A 21,789-nucleotide genomic window follows, 5' to 3' on the forward strand; every position below is an offset into this window, starting at 1 on the left:
AAATAGCAAATGAAGATAAGAGGGAGACCCCCTAAGGAAATGAGAAGCAGAGATCCCCAATGAACATCCCAGGTTAGACCCCCCATGGAAATGAGAGGCAGAGATCCCCAGTGAAGATCAGAGGGAAAGATCCCCAATGGAGATCAAGGGTGGAAGCCCTGCCATGAGAGACAGCAAATGAAGATAAGAGGCAGACACCGTAAGGAAATGAGAGGTAGAGCTTCCCAATGAAGATCACAGGTACACCACCCATGGAAATGAGAGGCAGAACATCCCCAAGGAAGATCAGAGGCAGAGATCCCCAATGAAGATCAAGGGTGGAAGCCCTGCCATGGAAATGAGAGTCAGAGATCCCTAATGAAGATCAGAGGTAGACCCCCCATGGAGAGGAGAGGCAGAGATGGCGATGAAGATGAGAAATAGAGATTCCCAATGAAGATCAGACGAAGGACGCCCATGGAAATGAGAGGCAGAGATCCCCAATGAAGATCAGAGGGAAAGATCCCCAATGAAGATCAAGGGTGGAAGCCCTGCCATGAGAGACAGCAAATGAAGATAAGAGGCAGACACCGTAAGGAAATGAGAGGTAGAGATTCCCAATGAAGATCACAGGTAGACCACCCATGGAAATGAGAGGCAGACATCCCCAAGGAAGATCAGAGGCAGAGATCCCCAATGAAGATCAAGGGTGGAAGCCCTGCCATGGAAATGAGAGTCAGAGATCCCTAATGAAGATCAGAGGTAGACCCCCCATGGAGAGGAGAGGCAGAGATGGCGATGAAGATGAGAAATAGAGATTCCCAATGAAGATCAGACGAAGGACGCCCATGGAAATGAGAGGCAGAGATCCCCAATGAAGATCAGAGGCAGAGATCCCCAATGAAGATCAAGGGTGGAAGCCCTGCCATGAGAGACAGCAAATGAAGATAAGAGGCAGACATCGTAAGGAAATGAGAGGTAGAGCTTCCCAATAAAGATCACAGGTAGACCACCCATGGAAATGAGAGGCAGACATCCCCAAGGAAGATCAGAGGCAGAGATCCCCAATGAAGATCAAGGGTGGAAGCCCTGCCATGGAAATGAGAGTCAGAGATCCCTAATGAAGATCAGAGGTAGACCCCCATGGAAAGGAGAGGCAGAGATGGCGATGAAGATGAGAAATAGAGATTCCCAATGAAGTTCAGACGAAGAACGCCCATGGAAATGAGAGGCAGAGATCCCCAGTGAAGATCAGAGGCAGAGATCCCCAATGAAGATCAAGGGTGGAAGCCCTGCCATGAGAGACAGCAAATGAAGATAAGAGGCAGACACCGTAAGGAAATGAGAGGTAGAGATTCCCAATGAAGATCACAGGTAGACCACCCATGGAAATGAGAGGCAGACATCCCCAAGGAAGATCAGAGGCAGAGATCCCCAATGAAGATCAAGGGTGGAAGCCCTGCCATGGAAATGAGAGTCAGAGATCCCTAATGAAGATCAGAGGTAGACCCCCATGGAGAGGAGAGGCAGAGATGGCGATGAAGATGAGAAATAGAGATTCCCAATGAAGATCAGACGAAGGACGCCCATGGAAATGAGAGGCAGAGATCCCCAATGAAGATCAGAGGCAGAGATCCCCAATGAAGATCAAGGGTGGAAGCCCTGCCATGAGAGACAGCAAATGAAGATAAGAGGCAGACATCGTAAGGAAATGAGAGGTAGAGCTTCCCAATAAAGATCACAGGTAGACCACCCATGGAAATGAGAGGCAGAGATGGCGATGAAGATGAGAAGTAGAGATTCTCAATGAAGATCAGATGAAGAACGTCCATGGAAATGAGAGGGAGAGATCCCCAATGAAGATCTGAGGCAGACCCAACACGGAAATGAGAGGCAGAGATCCCCAATGAAGATCTGAGGCAGACCCAACACGGAAATGAGAGGCAGAGATCCCCAATGAATATTAGAGGCAGAGAGATCCCCAATGAAGATCAAGAGTGGAACCCAAGCCATGGAAATGATAGGCAGATATCCCCAATGAAGTTCACAGGTAGACCACCCATGGAAATGAGCGGCAGAGATCCCTAATGAAGAATAGAGGCAGAGAGGTCCCCAATAAAAATCATAGGCACACCCCCAATGGAAATGAGGGGCAGAGATCCCCAATGAAGATCAGAGGCAGAGATCATCAATGAAGATCAAGGGTGGAAGCCCTGCCATGGAAATGAGAGGCAGAGATTCCCAATGAAGATCAGAAGCAGAGATCCCCAATGACGATCAAGTGTGGAAGCCAAGCCATGGAAATGAGTGGCAGAAATCCTGAATGAAGATAAGAGGCAGACCCCCCAAGGAAATGAGAAGCAGAGATCCCCAATGAAGATCAGAGGCAGACATCCCCAAAGTAGATCAATGGTGGAAGCGCTGCCATGGAAATGAGAGTCAGAGATCGCTAATGAAGATCAGAGGTAGACCCCCCATGGAAATGGGACGCAGAGATCCCGAATGAAGATAAGAGGCAGACCCAACATGGAAATGAGAGGCAGAGATCCCCAGTGACGATCAAGGGTGGAACCAAGCCATGGAAATGAGTGGCAGAAATCCTGAATGAAGATAAGAGGGAGACCCCCTAAGGAAATGAGAAGCAGAGATCCCCAATGAACATCCAGGTTAGACCCCCATGGAAATGAGAGGCAGAGATCCCGAATGACTATCACAGGCAGAATTCCCCAAATGAGGTTCAAGGGTGGAACTAAAGGCATGGAAATGAGGGGCAGAGATCCCCAGTGAAGATCAGAGGCAGAGATCATCAATGAAGATCAAGGGTGGAAGCCCTGCCATGGAAATGAGAGTCAGAGATCCCTAATGAAGATCAGAGGTAGACCCCCCATGGAAATGGGACGCAGAGATCCCGAATGAAGATAAGAGGCAGACCCAACATGGAAATGAGAGGCAGAGATCCCCAATGACGATCAAGGGTGGAACCCAAGCCATGGAAATGAGTGGCAGAAATCCTGAATGAAGATAAGAGGCAGACCCCCTAAGGAAATGAGAAGCAGAGATCCTCAATCAAGATCAGAGGCAGAGATCCCCAATGACCATCAATGGTGGAAGCCCTGACATGGAAATGAGAGGCAGAAATAGCAAATGAAGATAAGAGGGAGACCCCCTAAGGAAATGAGAAGCAGAGATCCCCAATGAACATCCCAGGTTAGACCCCCATGGAAATGAGAGGCAGAGATCCCCAATGAAGATCAAGGGTGGAAGCCCTGCCATGAGAGACAGCAAATGAAGATAAGAGGCAGACACCGTAAGGAAATGAGAGGCAGAGATCCCCAATGAAGATCAAGGGTGGAAGCCCTGCCATGAGAGACAGCAAATGAAGATAAGAGGCAGACACCGTAAGGAAATGAGAGGTAGAGATTCCCAATGAAGATCAGATGAAGAACGTCCATGGAAATGAGAGGGAGAGATCCCCAATGAAGATCTGAGGCAAACCCAACATGGAAATGAGAGGCAGAGATCCCCAATGAATATTAGAGGCAGAGAGATCCCCAATGAAGATCAAGAATGGAACCAAAGCCATGGAAATGAGAGGCAGAGATCCCCAATGAATATTAGAGGCAGAGAGATCCCCAATGAAGATCAAGAGTGGAACCAAAGCCATGGAAATGATAGGCAGAGATCCCCAATGAAGATCAAGGGTGGAAGCCCTGCCATGAAAGACAGCAAATGAAGATAAGAGGCAGACACCGTAAGGAAATGAGAGGTAGAGATTCCCAAGGAAGATCACAGGTAGACCACCCATGGAAATGAGAGGCAGAGATGGCGATGAAGATGAGAAATAGAGATTCCCAATGAAGATCAGACGAAGAACGCCCATGGAAATGAGTGGCAGAGACAGACCCCCTAAGGAAATGAGAAGCAGAGATACCCAATGACGATCACGGGCAGAGATCCCCAATGAAGACCATGGGTGGAACCAAAGTCAGGGAAATGAGAAGCAGAGATCCCTAAAGAAGAATAGAGGCAGAGAGGTCCCTAATAAAAATGATAGGTAGTCCCCCAATGGAAATGAGAGGTAGGGATCCCCAATGACGATCAGAGGCAGAGATCATCAATGAAGATCAAGGGTGGAAGCCCTGCCATGGAAATGAGAGTCAGAGATCCCTAATGAAGATCAGAGGTAGACCCCCCCATGGAAAGGAGAGGCAGAGAGGGCGATGAAGATGAGAAATAGAGATTCCCAATGAAGATCAGACAAAGGACGCCCATGAAAATGAGAGGCAGAGATCCCCAATGAAGATCAGAGGCAGAGATCCCCAATGAAGATCAAGGGTGGAAGCCCTGCCATGAGAGACAGCAAATGAAGATAAGAGGCAGACATCGTAAGGAAATGAGAGGTAGAGATTCCCAATGAAGATCACAGGTAGACCCCCCCATGGAAATGAGACGCAGAGATCCCGAATGAAGATAAGAGGCAGACCCCCTAAGGAAATGAGAAGCAGAGATCCTCAATCAAGATCAGAGGCAGAGATCCCCAATGACCACCAATGGTGGAAGCCCTGCCATGGAAATGAGAGGCAGAAATAGCAAATGAAGATAAGAGGCAGACCCCCCATGGAAATGAGAGGCAGAGATTCCCAATGAAGATCAGAGGCAGAGATCCCCGTAGATCAATGGTGGAAGCGCTGCCATGGAAATGAGAGTCAGAGATAGCAAATGAAGATCAGAAGCAGAGATCCCCAATGAAGATCAAGAGTGGAACCAAAGTCATGGAAATGACAGGCAGAGATCCCCAATGAAGTTCACAGGTAGACCACCCATGGAAATGAGAGGCAGAGATCCCCAATGAAAAATAGAGGCAGAGAGGTCCCCAATAAAAATCACAGGCACACCCCCAATGGAAATGAGAGGTAGGCATCCCCAATGAAGATCAGAGGCAGAGATCATTAATGAAGATCAAGGGTGGAAGCCCTGCCATGGAAATGAGAGTCAGAGATCCCTAATGAAGATCAGAGGTAGACCCCCCATGGAGAGGAGAGGCAGAGATGGCGATGAAGATGAGAAATAGAGATTCCCAATGAAGATCAGACGAAGAACACCCATGGAAATGAGAGGCAGAGATCCCCAATGAAGATCAGAGGGAAAGATCCCCAATGAAGATCAAGGGTGGAAGCCCTGCCATGAGAGACAGCAAATGAAGATAAGAGGCAGACACCGTAAGGAAATGAGAGGCAGAGATCCCCAAGTTCACAGGTAGACCACCCATGGAAATGAGAGGCAGAGATGGCGATGAAGATGAGAAGTAGAGATTCCCAATGAAGATCAGATGAAGAACGTCCATGGAAATGAGAGGGAGAGATCCCCAATGAAGATCTGAGGCAGACCCAACATGGAAATGAGAGGCAGAGATCCCCAATGAATATTAGAGGCAGAGAGATCCCCAATGAAGATCAAGAGTGGAACCCAAGCCATGGAAATGATAGGCAGAGATCCCCAATGAAGTTCACAGGTAGACCACCCATGGAAATGAGCGGCAGAGATCCCTAATGAAGAATAGAGGCAGAGATCATCAATGAAGATCAAGGGTGGAAGCCCTGCCATGGAAATGAGACTCAGAAATCCCTAATGAAGATCAGAGGTAGACCCCCCATGGAGAGGAGAGGCAGAGATCCCCAATGACGATCAGAGGCAGAGATCCCCAATGAAGATCAAGGGTGGAAGCCCTGCCATGGAAATGAGAGGCAGAGATTCCCAATGAAGATCAGAAGCAGAGATCCCCAATGACAATCAAGTGTGGAAGCCAAGCCATGGAAATGAGTGGCAGAAATCCTTAATGAAGATAAGAGGCAGACCCCCCAAAGAAATGAGAAGCAGAGATCCCCAATGAAGATCAGAGGCAGACATCCCCAAAGTAGATCAATGGTGGAAGCGCTGCCATGGAAATGAGAGTCAGAGATCCCTAATGAAGATCAGAGGTAGACCCCCCATGGAAATGGGACGCAGAGATCCCGAATGAAGATAAGAGGCAGACCCAACATGGAAATGAGAGGCAGAGATCCCCAATGACGATCAAGGGTGGAACCCAAGCCATGGAAATGAGTGGCAGAAATCCTGAATGAAGATAAGAGGCAGACCCAACATGGAAATGAGAGGCAGAGATCCCCAATGACGATCAAGGGTGGAACCCAAGCCATGGAAATGAGTGGCAGAAATCCTGAATGAAGATAAGAGGGAGACCCCCTAAGGAAATGAGAAGCAGAGATCCCCAATGAACATCCCAGGTTAGACCCCCCATGGAAATGAGAGGCAGAGATCCCGAATGACTATCACAGGCAGAATTCCCCAAATGAGGTTCAAGGGTGGAACTAAAGGCATGGAAATGAGGGGCAGAGATCCCCAGTGAAGATCAGAGGCAGAGATCATCAATGAAGATCAAGGGTGGAAGCCCTGCCATGGAAATGAGAGTCAGAGATCCCTAATGAAGATCAGAGGTAGACCCCCCATGGAAATGGGATGCAGAGATCCCGAATGAAGATAAGAGGCAGACCCAACATGGAAATGAGAGGCAGAAATCCTGAATGAAGATAAGAGGCAGACCCCCTAAGGAAATGAGAAGCAGAGATCCTCAATCAAGATCAGAGGCAGAGATCCCCAATGACCATCAATGGTGGAAGCCCTGCCATGGAAATGAGAGGCAGAAATAGCAAATGAAGATAAGAGGCAGACCCCCCATGGAAATGAGAGGCAGAGATTCCCAATGAAGATCAGAGGCAGAGATCCCCGTAGATCAATGGTGGAAGCGCTGCCATGGAAATGAGAGTCAGAGATAGCAAATGAAGATCAGAAGCAGAGATCCCCAATGAAGATCAAGAGTGGAACCAAAGTCATGGAAATGACAGGCAGAGATCCCCAATGAAGTTCACAGGTAGACCACCCATGGAAATGAGAGGCAGAGATCCCCAATGAAAAATAGAGGCAGAGAGGTCCCCAATAAAAATCACAGGCACACCCCCAATGGAAATGAGAGGTAGGCATCCCCAATGAAGATCAGAGGCAGAGATCATTAATGAAGATCAAGGGTGGAAGCCCTGCCATGGAAATGAGAGTCAGAGATCCCTAATGAAGATCAGAGGTAGACCCCCCATGGAGAGGAGAGGCAGAGATGGCGATGAAGATGAGAAATAGAGATTCCCAATGAAGATCAGACGAAGAACACCCATGGAAATGAGAGGCAGAGATCCCCAATGAAGATCAGAGGGAAAGATCCCCAATGAAGATCAAGGGTGGAAGCCCTGCCATGAGAGACAGCAAATGAAGATAAGAGGCAGACACCGTAAGGAAATGAGAGGCAGAGATCCCCAAGTTCACAGGTAGACCACCCATGGAAATGAGAGGCAGAGATGGCGATGAAGATGAGAAGTAGAGATTCCCAATGAAGATCAGATGAAGAACGTCCATGGAAATGAGAGGGAGAGATCCCCAATGAAGATCTGAGGCAGACCCAACATGGAAATGAGAGGCAGAGATCCCCAATGAATATTAGAGGCAGAGAGATCCCCAATGAAGATCAAGAGTGGAACCCAAGCCATGGAAATGATAGGCAGAGATCCCCAATGAAGTTCACAGGTAGACCACCCATGGAAATGAGCGGCAGAGATCCCTAATGAAGAATAGAGGCAGAGATCATCAATGAAGATCAAGGGTGGAAGCCCTGCCATGGAAATGAGACTCAGAAATCCCTAATGAAGATCAGAGGTAGACCCCCCATGGAGAGGAGAGGCAGAGATCCCCAATGACGATCAGAGGCAGAGATCCCCAATGAAGATCAAGGGTGGAAGCCCTGCCATGGAAATGAGAGGCAGAGATTCCCAATGAAGATCAGAAGCAGAGATCCCCAATGACAATCAAGTGTGGAAGCCAAGCCATGGAAATGAGTGGCAGAAATCCTTAATGAAGATAAGAGGCAGACCCCCCAAAGAAATGAGAAGCAGAGATCCCCAATGAAGATCAGAGGCAGACATCCCCAAAGTAGATCAATGGTGGAAGCGCTGCCATGGAAATGAGAGTCAGAGATCCCTAATGAAGATCAGAGGTAGACCCCCCATGGAAATGGGACGCAGAGATCCCGAATGAAGATAAGAGGCAGACCCAACATGGAAATGAGAGGCAGAGATCCCCAATGACGATCAAGGGTGGAACCCAAGCCATGGAAATGAGTGGCAGAAATCCTGAATGAAGATAAGAGGGAGACCCCCTAAGGAAATGAGAAGCAGAGATCCCCAATGAACATCCCAGGTTAGACCCCCCATGGAAATGAGAGGCAGAGATCCCGAATGACTATCACAGGCAGAATTCCCCAAATGAGGTTCAAGGGTGGAACTAAAGGCATGGAAATGAGGGGCAGAGATCCCCAGTGAAGATCAGAGGCAGAGATCATCAATGAAGATCAAGGGTGGAAGCCCTGCCATGGAAATGAGAGTCAGAGATCCCTAATGAAGATCAGAGGTAGACCCCCCATGGAAAGGAGAGGCAGAGATGGCGATGAAGATGAGAAACAGAGATTCCCAATGAAGATCAGACGAAGGACGCCCATGGAAATGAGAGGCAGAGATCCCCAATGAAGATCAGAGGCAGAGATCCCCAATGAAGATCAAGGGTGGAAGCCCTGCCATGAGAGACAGCAAATGAAGATAAGAGGCAGACATCGTAAGGAAATGAGAGGTAGAGCTTCCCAATGAAGATCACAGGTAGACCACCCATGGAAATGAGAGGCAGAGATGGCGATGAAGATGAGAAGTAGAGATTCCCAATGAAGATCAGAGGCAGAGATCCCCAAAGTAGATCAATGGTGGAAGCGCTGCCATGGAAATGAGAGTCAGAGATCCCTAATGAAGATCAGAAGCAGACCCCCTATGGAAATGAGAGGCAGAGATCCCCAATGACGAGTAGAGGCAGAGATCCCCAAATGAGGTTCAAGGGTGGAACTCAAGCTATGGAAATGAAAGCAGAGATCCCCAATGAAGTTCAGACGAAGAACGCCCATGGAAATGAGAGGCAGAGATCCCTAATGAAGAATAGAGGCAGAGAGGACCCCAATAAAAATCATAGGCACACCCCCAATGGAAATGAGGCACAGAGATCCCCAATGAAGATCAGAGGCAGAGATCATCAATGAAGATCAAGGGTGGAAGCCCTGCCATGGAAATGAGAGTCAGAGATCCCTAATGAAGATCAGAGGTAGACCCCCCCCATGGAGAGGAGAGGCAGAGATCCCCAATGACGATCAGAGGCAGAGATCCCCAATGAAGATCAAGGGGGGAAGCCCTGCCATGGAAATGAGAGGCAGAGATTCCCAATGAAGATCAGAAGCAGAGATCCCCAATGACGATCAAGGGTGGAACTCAAGCCATGGAAATGTGAGCAGAGATCCCCGATGAAGTTTAGAATTAGACCCCCCAAGGAAATGAGAAGCAGAGATCCCCAATGAAGATCAGAGGCAGACATCCCCAAAGTAGATCAATGGTGGAAGCGCTGCCATGGAAATGAGAGTCAGAGATCCCTAATGAAGATCAGAGGTAGACCCCCCATGGAAATGGGACGCAGAGATCCCGAATGAAGATAAGAGGCAGACCCAACATGGAAATGAGAGGCAGAGATCCCCAGTGACGATCAAGGGTGGAACCCAAGCCATGGAAATGAGTGGCAGAAATCCTGAATGAAGATAAGAGGCAGACCCCCTAAGGAAATGAGAAGCAGAGATCCTCAATCAAGATCAGAGGCAGAGATCCCCAATGACCATCAATGGTGGAAGCCCTGACATGGAAATGAGAGTCAGAGATCCCTAATGAAGATCAGAGGGAAAGATCCCCAATGAAGATCAAGGGTGGAAGCCCTGCCATGAGAGACAGCAAATGAAGATAAGAGGCAGACATCGTAAGGAAATGAGAGGCAGAGATCCCCAAGTTCACAGGTAGACCACCCATGGAAATGAGAGGCAGAGATGGCGATGAAGATGAGAAGTAGAGATTCTCAATGAAGATCAGATGAAGAACGTCCATGGAAATGAGAGGGAGAGATCCCCAATGAAGATCTGAGGCAGACCCAACATGGAAATGAGAGGCAGAGATCCCCAATGAATATTAGAGGCAGAGAGATCCCCAATGAAGATCAAGAGTGGAACCCAAGCCATGGAAATGATAGGCAGATATCCCCAATGAAGTTCACAGGTAGACCACCCATGGAAATGAGCGGCAGAGATCCCTAATGAAGAATAGAGGCAGAGAGGTCCCCAATAAAAATCATAGGCACACCCCCAATGGAAATGAGGGGCAGAGATCCCCAATGAAGATCAGAGGCAGAGATCATCAATGAAGATCAAGGGTGGAAGCCCTGCCATGGAAATGAGAGGCAGAGATTCCCAATGAAGATCAGAAGCAGAGATCCCCAATGACGATCAAGTGTGGAAGCCAAGCCATGGAAATGAGTGGCAGAAATCCTGAATGAAGATAAGAGGCAGACCCCCCAAGGAAATGAGAAGCAGAGATCCCCAATGAAGATCAGAGGCAGACATCCCCAAAGTAGATCAATGGTGGAAGCGCTGCCATGGAAATGAGAGTCAGAGATCGCTAATGAAGATCAGAGGTAGACCCCCCATGGAAATGGGACGCAGAGATCCCGAATGAAGATAAGAGGCAGACCCAACATGGAAATGAGAGGCAGAGATCCCCAGTGACGATCAAGGGTGGAACCCAAGCCATGGAAATGAGTGGCAGAAATCCTGAATGAAGATAAGAGGGAGACCCCCTAAGGAAATGAGAAGCAGAGATCCCCAATGAACATCCCAGGTTAGACCCCCCATGGAAATGAGAGGCAGAGATCCCGAATGACTATCACAGGCAGAATTCCCCAAATGAGGTTCAAGGGTGGAACTAAAGCCATGGAAATGAGGGGCAGAGATCCCCAGTGAAGATCAGAGGCAGAGATCATCAATGAAGATCAAGGGTGGAAGCCCTGCCATGGAAATGAGAGTCAGAGATCCCTAATGAAGATCAGAGGTAGACCCCCCATGGAAATGGGATGCAGAGATCCCGAATGAAGATAAGAGGCAGACCCAACATGGAAATGAGAGGCAGAGATCCCCAATGACGATCAAGGGTGGAACCCAAGCCATGGAAATGAGTGGCAGAAATCCCGAATGAAGATAAGAGGCAGACCCAACATGGAAATGAGAGGCAGAGATCCCCAATGACGATCAAGGGTGGAACCCAAGCCATGGAAATGAGTGGCAGAAATCCTGAATGAAGATAAGAGGCAGACCCCCTAAGGAAATGAGAAGCAGAGATCCTCAATCAAGATCAGAGGCAGAGATCCCCAATGACCATCAATGGTGGAAGCCCTGACATGGAAATGAGAGGCAGAAATAGCAAATGAAGATAAGAGGGAGACCCCCTAAGGAAATGAGAAGCAGAGATCCCCAATGAACATCCCAGGTTAGACCCCCCATGGAAATGAGAGGCAGAGATCCCCAATGAAGATCAAGGGTGGAAGCCCTGCCATGAGAGACAGCAAATGAAGATAAGAGGCAGACACCGTAAGGAAATGAGAGGTAGAGATTCCCAATGAAGATCAGATGAAGAACGTCCATGGAAATGAGAGGGAGAGATCCCCAATGAAGATCTGAGGCAAACCCAACATGGAAATGAGAGGCAGAGATCCCCAATGAATATTAGAGGCAGAGAGATCCCCAATGAAGATCAAGAATGGAACCAAAGCCATGGAAATGAGAGGCAGAGATCCCCAATGAATATTAGAGGCAGAGAGATCCCCAATGAAGATCAAGAGTGGAACCAAAGCCATGGAAATGATAGGCAGAGATCCCCAATGAAGATCAAGGGTGGAAGCCCTGCCATGAAAGACAGCAAATGAAGATAAGAGGCAGACACCGTAAGGAAATGAGAGGTAGAGATTCCCAAGGAAGATCACAGGTAGACCACCCATGGAAATGAGAGGCAGAGATGGCGATGAAGATGAGAAATAGAGATTCCCAATGAAGATCAGACGAAGAACGCCCATGGAAATGAGTGGCAGAGACAGACCCCCTAAGGAAATGAGAAGCAGAGATACCCAATGACGATCACAGGCAGAGATCCCCAATGAAGACCATGGGTGGAACCAAAGTCAGGGAAATGAGAAGCAGAGATCCCTAAAGAAGAATAGAGGCAGAGAGGTCCCTAATAAAAATGATAGGTAGTCCCCCAATGGAAATGAGAGGTAGGGATCCCCAATGACGATCAGAGGCAGAGATCATCAATGAAGATCAAGGGTGGAAGCCCTGCCATGGAAATGAGAGTCAGAGATCCCTAATGAAGATCAGAGGTAGACCCCCCATGGAAAGGAGAGGCAGAGAGGGCGATGAAGATGAGAAATAGAGATTCCCAATGAAGATCAGACAAAGGACGCCCATGAAAATGAGAGGCAGAGATCCCCAATGAAGATCAGAGGCAGAGATCCCCAATGAAGATCAAGGGTGGAAGCCCTGCCATGAGAGACAGCAAATGAAGATAAGAGGCAGACATCGTAAGGAAATGAGAGGTAGAGATTCCCAATGAAGATCACAGGTAGACCCCCCATGGAAATGAGACGCAGAGATCCCGAATGAAGATAAGAGGCAGACCCCCTAAGGAAATGAGAAGCAGAGATCCTCAATCAAGATCAGAGGCAGAGATCCCCAATGACCACCAATGGTGGAAGCCCTGCCATGGAAATGAGAGGCAGAAATAGCAAATGAAGATAAGAGGCAGACCCCCCATGGAAATGAGAGGCAGAGATTCCCAATGAAGATCAGAGGCAGAGATCCCCGTAGATCAATGGTGGAAGCGCTGCCATGGAAATGAGAGTCAGAGATAGCAAATGAAGATCAGAAGCAGAGATCCCCAATGAAGATCAAGAGTGGAACCAAAGTCATGGAAATGACAGGCAGAGATCCCCAATGAAGTTCACAGGTAGACCACCCATGGAAATGAGAGGCAGAGATCCCCAATGAAAAATAGAGGCAGAGAGGTCCCCAATAAAAATCACAGGCACACCCCCAATGGAAATGAGAGGTAGGCATCCCCAATGAAGATCAGAGGCAGAGATCATTAATGAAGATCAAGGGTGGAAGCCCTGCCATGGAAATGAGAGTCAGAGATCCCTAATGAAGATCAGAGGTAGACCCCCCATGGAGAGGAGAGGCAGAGATGGCGATGAAGATGAGAAATAGAGATTCCCAATGAAGATCAGACGAAGAACACCCATGGAAATGAGAGGCAGAGATCCCCAATGAAGATCAGAGGGAAAGATCCCCAATGAAGATCAAGGGTGGAAGCCCTGCCATGAGAGACAGCAAATGAAGATAAGAGGCAGACACCGTAAGGAAATGAGAGGCAGAGATCCCCAAGTTCACAGGTAGACCACCCATGGAAATGAGAGGCAGAGATGGCGATGAAGATGAGAAGTAGAGATTCCCAATGAAGATCAGATGAAGAACGTCCATGGAAATGAGAGGGAGAGATCCCCAATGAAGATCTGAGGCAGACCCAACATGGAAATGAGAGGCAGAGATCCCCAATGAATATTAGAGGCAGAGAGATCCCCAGTGAAGATCAAGAGTGGAACCCAAGCCATGGAAATGATAGGCAGAGATCCCCAATGAAGTTCACAGGTAGACCACCCATGGAAATGAGCGGCAGAGATCCCTAATGAAGAATAGAGGCAGAGAGGTCCCCAGTAAAAATCATAGGCACACCCCCAATGGAAATGAGGGGCAGAGATCCCCAATGAAGATCAGAGGCAGAGATCATCAATGAAGATCAAGGGTGGAAGCCCTGCCATGGAAATGAGACTCAGAGATCCCTAATGAAGATCAGAGGTAGACCCCCCATGGAGAGGAGAGGCAGAGATCCCCAATGACGATCAGAGGCAGAGATCCCCAATGAAGATCAAGGGTGGAAGCCCTGCCATGGAAATGAGAGGCAGAGATTCCCAATGAAGATCAGAAGCAGAGATCCCCAATGACGATCAAGTGTGGAAGCCAAGCCATGGAAATGAGTGGCAGAAATCCTTAATGAAGATAAGAGGCAGACCCCCCAAAGAAATGAGAAGCAGAGATCCCCAATGAAGATCAGAGGCAGACATCCCCAAAGTAGATCAATGGTGGAAGCGCTGCCATGGAAATGAGAGTCAGAGATCCCTAATGAAGATCAGAGGTAGACCCCCCATGGAAATGGGACGCAGAGATCCCGAATGAAGATAAGAGGCAGACCCAACATGGAAATGAGAGGCAGAGATCCCCAATGACGATCAAGGGTGGAACCCAAGCCATGGAAATGAGTGGCAGAAATCCCGAATGAAGATAAGAGGGAGACCCCCTAAGGAAATGAGAAGCAGAGATCCCCAATGAACATCCCAGGTTAGACCCCCCATGGAAATGAGAGGCAGAGATCCCGAATGACTATCACAGGCAGAATTCCCCAAATGAGGTTCAAGGGTGGAACTAAAGGCATGGAAATGAGGGGCAGAGATCCCCAGTGAAGATCAGAGGCAGAGATCATCAATGAAGATCAAGGGTGGAAGCCCTGCCATGGAAATGAGAGTCAGAGATCCCTAATGAAGATCAGAGGTAGACCCCCCATGGAAAGGAGAGGCAGAGATGGCGATGAAGATGAAGATGAGAAATAGAGATTCCCAATGAAGATCAGACGAAGGACGCCCATGGAAATGAGAGGCAGAGATCCCCAATGAAGATCAGAGGCAGAGATCCCCAATGAAGATCAAGGGTGGAAGCCCTGCCATGAGAGACAGCAAATGAAGATAAGAGGCAGACACCGTAAGGAAATGAGAGGTAGAGCTTCCCAATGAAGATCACAGGTACACCACCCATGGAAATGAGAGGCAGAGATGGCGATGAAGATGAGAAGCAGACCCCCTATGGAAATGAGAGGCAGAGATCCCCAATGACGAGTAGAGGCAGAGATCCCCAAATGAGGTTCAAGGGTGGAACTCAAGCTATGGAAATGAAAGCAGAGATCCCCAATGAAGTTCAGACGAAGAACGCCCATGGAAATGAGAGGCAGAGATTCCTAATGAAGAATAGAGGCAGAGAGGACCCCAATAAAAATCATAGGCACACCCCCAATGGAAATGAGGCACAGAGATCCCCAATGAAGATCAGAGGCAGAGATCATCAATGAAGATCAAGGGTGGAAGCCCTGCCATGGAAATGAGAGTCAGAGATCCCTAATGAAGATCAGAGGTAGACCCCCCCATGGAGAGGAGAGGCAGAGATCCCCAATGACGATCAGAGGCAGAGATCCCCAATGAAGATCAAGGGGGGAAGCCCTGCCATGGAAATGAGAGGCAGAGATTCCCAATGAAGATCAGAAGCAGAGATCCCCAATGACGATCAAGGGTGGAACTCAAGCCATGGAAATGTGAGCAGAGATCCCCGACGAAGTTTAGAATTAGACCCCCAAGGAAATGAGAAGCAGAGATCCCCAATGAAGATCAGAGGCAGACATCCCCAAAGTAGATCAATGGTGGAAGCGCTGCCATGGAAATGAGAGTCAGAGATCCCTAATGAAGATCAGAGGTAGACCCCCCATGGAAATGGGACGCAGAGATCCCGAATGAAGATAAGAGGCAGACCCAACATGGAAATGAGAGGCAGAGATCCCCAGTGACGATCAAGGGTGGAACCCAAGCCATGGAAATGAGTGGCAGAAATCCTGAATGAAGATAAGAGGCAGACCCCCTAAGGAAATGAGAAGCAGAGATCCTCAATCAAGATCAGAGGCAGAGATCCCCAATGACCATCAATGGTGGAAGCCCTGACATGGAAATGAGAGGCAGAAATAGCAAATGAAGATAAGAGGGAGACCCCCTAAGGAAATGAGAAGCAGAGATCCCCAATGAACATCCCAGGTTAGACCCCCATGGAAATGAGAGGCAGAGATCCCCAATGAAGATCAAGGGTGGAAGCCCTGCCATGAGAGACAGCAAATGAAGATAAGAGGCAGACACCGTAAGGAAATGAGAGGTAGAGATTCCCAATGAAGATCAGATGAAGAACGTCCATGGAAATGAGAGGGAGAGATCCCCAATGAAGATCTGAGGCAGACCCAACACGGAAATGAGAGGCAGAGATCCCCAATGAATATTAGAGGCAGAGAGATCCCCAATGAAGATCAAGAGTGGAACCAGAGCCATGGAAATGAGAGGCAGAGATCCCCAATGAATATTAGAGGCAGAGAGATCCCCAATGAAGATCAAGAGTGGAACCAAAGCCATGGAAATGATAGGCAGAGATCCCCAATGAAGTGTACAGGTAGACCACCCATGGAAATGAGAGGCAGAGATCCCCAATGAATATTAGAGGCAGAGAGATCCCCAATGAAGATCAAGAGTGGAACCAAAGTCATGGAAATGACAGGCAGAGATCCCCAATGAAGTTCACAGGTAGACCACCATGGAAATGAGAGGCAGAGATCCCCAATGAAAAATAGAGGCAGAGAGGTCCCCAATAAAAATCACAGGCACACCCCCAATGGAAATGAGAGGTAGGCATCCCCAATGAAGATCAGAGGCAGAGATCATTAATGAAGATCAAGGGTGGAAGCCCTGCCATGGAAATGAGAGTCAGAGATCCCTAATGAAGATCAGAGGTAGACCCCCCATGGAGAGGAGAGGCAGAGATGGCGATGAAGATGAGAAATAGAGATTCCCAATGAAGATCAGACGAAGAACACCCATGGAAATGAGAGGCAGAGATCCCCAATGAAGATCAGAGGGAAAGATCCCCAATGAAGATCAAGGGTGGAAACCCTGCCATGAGAGACAGCAAATGAAGATAAGAGGCAGACACCGTAAGGAAATGAGAGGCAGAGATCCCCAAGTTCACAGGTAGACCACCCATGGAAATGAGAGGCAGAGATGGCGATGAAGATGAGAAGTAGAGATTCCCAATGAAGATCAGATGAAGAACGTCCATGGAAATGAGAGGGAGAGATCCCCAATGAAGATCTGAGGCAGACCCAACATGGAAATGAGAGGCAGAGATCCCCAATGAATATTAGAGGCAGAGAGATCCCCAGTGAAGATCAAGAGTGGAACCCAAGCCATGGAAATGATAGGCAGAGATCCCCAATGAAGTTCACAGGTAGACCACCCATGGAAATGAGCGGCAGAGATCCCTAATGAAGAATAGAGGCAGAGAGGTCCCCAATAAAAATCATAGGCACACCCCCAATGGAAATGAGGGGCAGAGATCCCCAATGAAGATCAGAGGCAGAGATCATCAATGAAGATCAAGGGTGGAAGCCCTGCCATGGAAATGAGAGTCAGAGATCCCTAATGAAGATCAGAAGTAGACCCCCCATGGAGAGGAGAGGCAGAGATCCCCATTAAAGATCAGAGGGAAAGATCCCCAATGAAGATCAAGGGTGGAAGCCCTGCCATGAGAGACAGCAAATGAAGATAAGAGGCAGACACCGTAAGGAAATGAGAGGTAGAGATTCCCAATGAAGATCAGAGGTTAGACCCCCCCATGGAAATGAGATGCAGAGATCCCGATTGAAGATAAGAAGCAGACCCAACATGGAAATGAGAGGCAGAAATCCCGAATGAAGATCAGAGGCAGAGATCATCAATGAAGATCAAGGGTGGAAGCCCTGCCATGGAAATGAGAGTCAGAGATCCTTAATGAAGATAAGAGGTAGACGCCCCATGGAGAGGAGAGGCAGAGATGGCGATGAAGATGAGAAGTAGAAATTCCCAATGAAGATCAGACAAAGAACGCCCATGGAAACGAGAGACAGAGATCCCCAATGAAGATCAGAGGCAGAGATCCCCAAAGTAGATCAATGGTGGAAGCGCTGCCATGGAAATGAGAGTCAGAGATAGCAAATGAAGATCAGAAGCAGACCCCCTATGGAAATGAGAGGCAGAGATCCCCAATGACGAGTAGAGGCAGAGATCCCCAAATGAGGTTCAAGGGTGGAACTCAAACTATGGAAATGAAAGCAGAGATCCCCAATGAAGTTCAGACGAAGAACGCCCATGGAAATGAGAGGCAGAGATCCCTAATGAAGAATAGAGGCAGAGAGGTCCCCAATAAAAATCATAGGCACACCCCCAATGGAAATGAGGCGCAGAGATCCCCAATGAAGATCAGAGGCAGACATCATCAATGAAGATCAAGGGTGGAAGCCCTGCCATGGAAATGAGAGTCAGAGATCCCTAATGAAGATCAGAGGTAGACCCCCCATGGAGAGGAGAGGCAGAGATGGCGATGAAGATGAGAAATAGAGATTCCCAATGAAGATCAGACGAAGAACACCCATGGAAATGAGAGGCAGAGATCCCCAATGAAGATCAGAGGGAAAGATCCCCAATGAAGATCAAGGGTGGAAGCCCTGCCATGAGAGACAGCAAATGAAGATAAGAGGCAGACACCGTAAGGAAATGAGAGGCAGAGATCCCCAAGTTCACAGGTAGATCACCCATGGAAATGAGAGGCAGAGATGGCGATGAAGATGAGAAGTAGAGATTCCCAATGAAGATCAGATGAAGAACGTCCATGGAAATGAGAGGGAGAGATCCCCAATGAAGATCTGAGGCAGACCCAACATGGAAATGAGAGGCAGAGATCCCCAATGAATATTAGAGGCAGAGAGATCCCCAGTGAAGATCAAGAGTGGAACCCAAGCCATGGAAATGATAGGCAGAGATCCCCAAAGAAGTTCACAGGTAGACCACCCATGGAAATGAGAGGCAGAGATCCCTAATGAAGAATAGAGGCAGAGAGGTCCCCAATAAAAATCATAGGCACACCCCCAATGGAAATGAGGGGCAGAGATCCCCAATGAAGATCAGAGGCAGAGATCATCAATGAAGATCAAGGGTGGAAGCCCTGCCATGGAAATGAGAGTCAGAGATCCCTAATGAAGATCAGAAGTAGACCCCCCATGGAAATGAGACGCAGAGATCCCGAATGAAGATAAGAGGCAGACCCCCTAAGGAAATGAGAAGCAGAGATCCCCAATGAACATCCCAGGTTAGACCCCCCATGGAAATGAGAGGCAGAGATCCCCAGTGAAGATCAGAGGGAAAGATCCCCAATGAAGATCAAGGGTGGAAGCCCTGCCATGGAAATGAGAGTCAGAGATCCCTAATGGAGATCAGAGGTAGACCCCACATGGAAAGGAGAGGCAGAGATGGCGATGAAGATGAGAAATGGAGATTCCCAATGAAGATCAGACAAAGGACGCCCATGAAAATGAGAGGCAGAGATCCCCAATGACGATCAGAGGCAGAGTTCCCCAGTGGAGATCAATGGTGGAAGCCCTGCCATGGAAATGAGAGTCAGAGATCCTTAATGAAGATAAGAGGTAGACGCCCCATGGAGAGGAGAGGCAGAGATGGCGATGAAGATGAGAAGTAGAAATTCCCAATGAAGATCAGACAAAGAACGCCCATGGAAATGAGAGACAGAGATCCCCAATGAAGATCAGAGGCAGAGATCCCCAAAGTAGATCAATGGTGGAAGCGCTGCCATGGAAATGAGAGTCAGAGATAGCAAATGAAGATCAGAAGCAGACCCCCTATGGAAATGAGAGGCAGAGATCCCCAATGACGAGTAGAGGCAGAGATCCCCAAATGAGGTTCAAGGGTGGAACTCAAACTATGGAAATGAAAGCAGAGATCCCCAATGAAGTTCAGACGAAGAACGCCCATGGAAATGAGAGGCAGAGATCCCTAATGAAGAATAGAGGCAGAGAGGTCCCCAATAAAAATCATAGGCACACCCCCAATGGAAATGAGGCGCAGAGATCCCCAATGAAGATCAGAGGCAGACATCATCAATGAAGATCAAGGGTGGAAGCCCTGCCATGGAAATGAGAGTCAGAGATCCCTAATGAAGATCAGAGGTAGACCCCCCATGGAGAGGAGAGGCAGAGATCCCCAATGACGATCAGAGGCAGAGATCCCCAATGAAGATCAAGGGTGGAAGCCCTGCCATGGAAATGAGAGGCAGAGACAGCAAATGAAGATAAGAGGCAGACCCCCTAAGGAAATGAGAGGTAGAGCTTCCCAATCAAGATCACAGGTAGACCCCCCCATGGAAATGAGACGCAGAGATCCCGAATGAAGATAAGAGGCAGACCCCCTAAGGAAATGAGAAGCAGAGATCCTCAATCAAGATCAGAGGCAGAGATCCCCAATGACCATCAATGGTGGAAGCCCTGACATGGAAATGAGACGCAGAAATAGCAAATGAAGATAAGAGGGAGACCCCCTAAGGAAATGAGAAGCAGAGATCCCCAATGAACATCCCAGGTTAGACCCCCCATGGAAATGAGAGGCAGAGATCCCTAATGAAGATCAGAGGTAGACCCCCCATGGAAATGAGAGGCAGAGATCCCCAGTGAAGATCAGAGGGAAAGATCCCCAATGGAGATCAAGGGTGGAAGCCCTGCCATGAGAGACAGCAAATGAAGATAAGAGGCAGACACCGTAAGGAAATGAGAGGTAGAGCTTCCCAATGAAGATCACAGGTAGACCACCCATGGAAATGAGAGGCAGAGATGGCGATGAAGATGAGAAGTAGAGATTCTCAATGAAGATCAGATGAAGAACGTCCATGGAAATGAGAGGGAGAGATCCCCAATGAAGATCTGAGGCAGACCCAACATGGAAATGAGAGGCAGAGATCCCCAATGAATATTAGAGGCAGAGAGATCCCCAATGAAGATCAAGAGTGGAACCCAAGCCATGGAAATGATAGGCAGAGATCCCCAATGAAGTTCACAGGTAGACCACCCATGGAAATGAGAGGCAGAGATCCCTAATGAAGAATAGAGGCAGAGAGGTCCCCAATAAAAATCATAGGCACACCCCCAATGGAAATGAGGGGCAGAGATCCCCAATGAAGATCAGAGGCAGAGATCATCAATGAAGATCAAGGGTGGAAGCCCTGCCATGGAAATGAGAGTCAGAGATCCCTAATGAAGATCAGAGGTAGACCCCCCATGGAGAGGAGAGGCAGAGATCCCCAATGACGATCAGAGGCAGAGATCCCCAATTAAGATCACAGGTAGACCCCCCCATGGAAATGAGACGCAGAGATCCCGAATGAAGATAAGAGGCAGACCCCCTAAGGAAATGAGAAGCAGAGATCCCCAATGAACATCCCAGGTTAGACCCCCCATGGAAATGAGAGGCAGAGATCCCCAGTGAAGATCAGAGGGAAAGATCCCCAATGAAGATCAAGGGTGGAAGCCCTGCCATGAGAGACAGCAAATGAAGATAAGAGGCAGACACCGTAAGGAAATGAGAGGCAGAGATCCCCAAGTTCACAGGTAGACCACCCATGGAAATGAGAGGCAGAGATGGCGATGAAGATGAGAAGTAGAGATTCCCAATGAAGATCAGATGAAGAACGTCCATGGAAATGAGAGGGAGAGATCCCCAATGAAGATCTGAGGCAGACCCAACATGGAAATGAGAGGCAGAGATCCCCAATGAATATTAGAGGCAGAGAGATCCCCAATGAAGATCAAGAGTGGAACCAAAGCCATGGAAATGAGAGGCAGAGATCCCCAATGAATATTAGAGGCAGAGAGATCCCCAATGAAGATCAAGAGTGGAACCCAAGCCATGGAAATGATAGGCAGAGATCCCCAATGAAGTTCACAGGTAGACCACCCATGGAAATGAGAGGCAGAGATCCCTAATGAAGAATAGAGGCAGAGAGGTCCCCAATAAAAATCA

The 21,789-nt window shown here is 48.4% G+C and overlaps 1 long non-coding RNA gene across 7 annotated transcripts; it reads left to right on the forward strand.

The window, feature by feature from the left end:
• The first annotated feature begins 883 nt into the window (after positions 1-883).
• LOC127542366 (uncharacterized) lies at positions 884-21,732 on the forward strand. Of its 7 annotated transcripts, none has more exons than XR_007948654.1 (5): positions 884-957; positions 3,746-4,405; positions 8,730-8,778; positions 11,588-11,966; positions 16,921-17,372. It is a non-coding gene; the product is annotated as an uncharacterized LOC127542366 (long non-coding RNA). The 7 variants fall into 7 exon arrangements; XR_007948653.1 differs by lacking the exon at positions 884-957 and adding an exon at positions 991-1,697; XR_007948652.1 differs by lacking the exons at positions 884-957; positions 16,921-17,372 and adding an exon at positions 21,378-21,732 and having other exon boundaries at positions 2,729-4,405.
• The last annotated feature ends 57 nt before the right edge of the window (positions 21,733-21,789 follow it).

The sequence above is a fragment of the Antechinus flavipes genome, chromosome X (genome assembly GCF_016432865.1).
Source record: "Antechinus flavipes isolate AdamAnt ecotype Samford, QLD, Australia chromosome X, AdamAnt_v2, whole genome shotgun sequence".
NCBI classification, from domain to species: domain Eukaryota; kingdom Metazoa; phylum Chordata; class Mammalia; order Dasyuromorphia; family Dasyuridae; genus Antechinus; species Antechinus flavipes.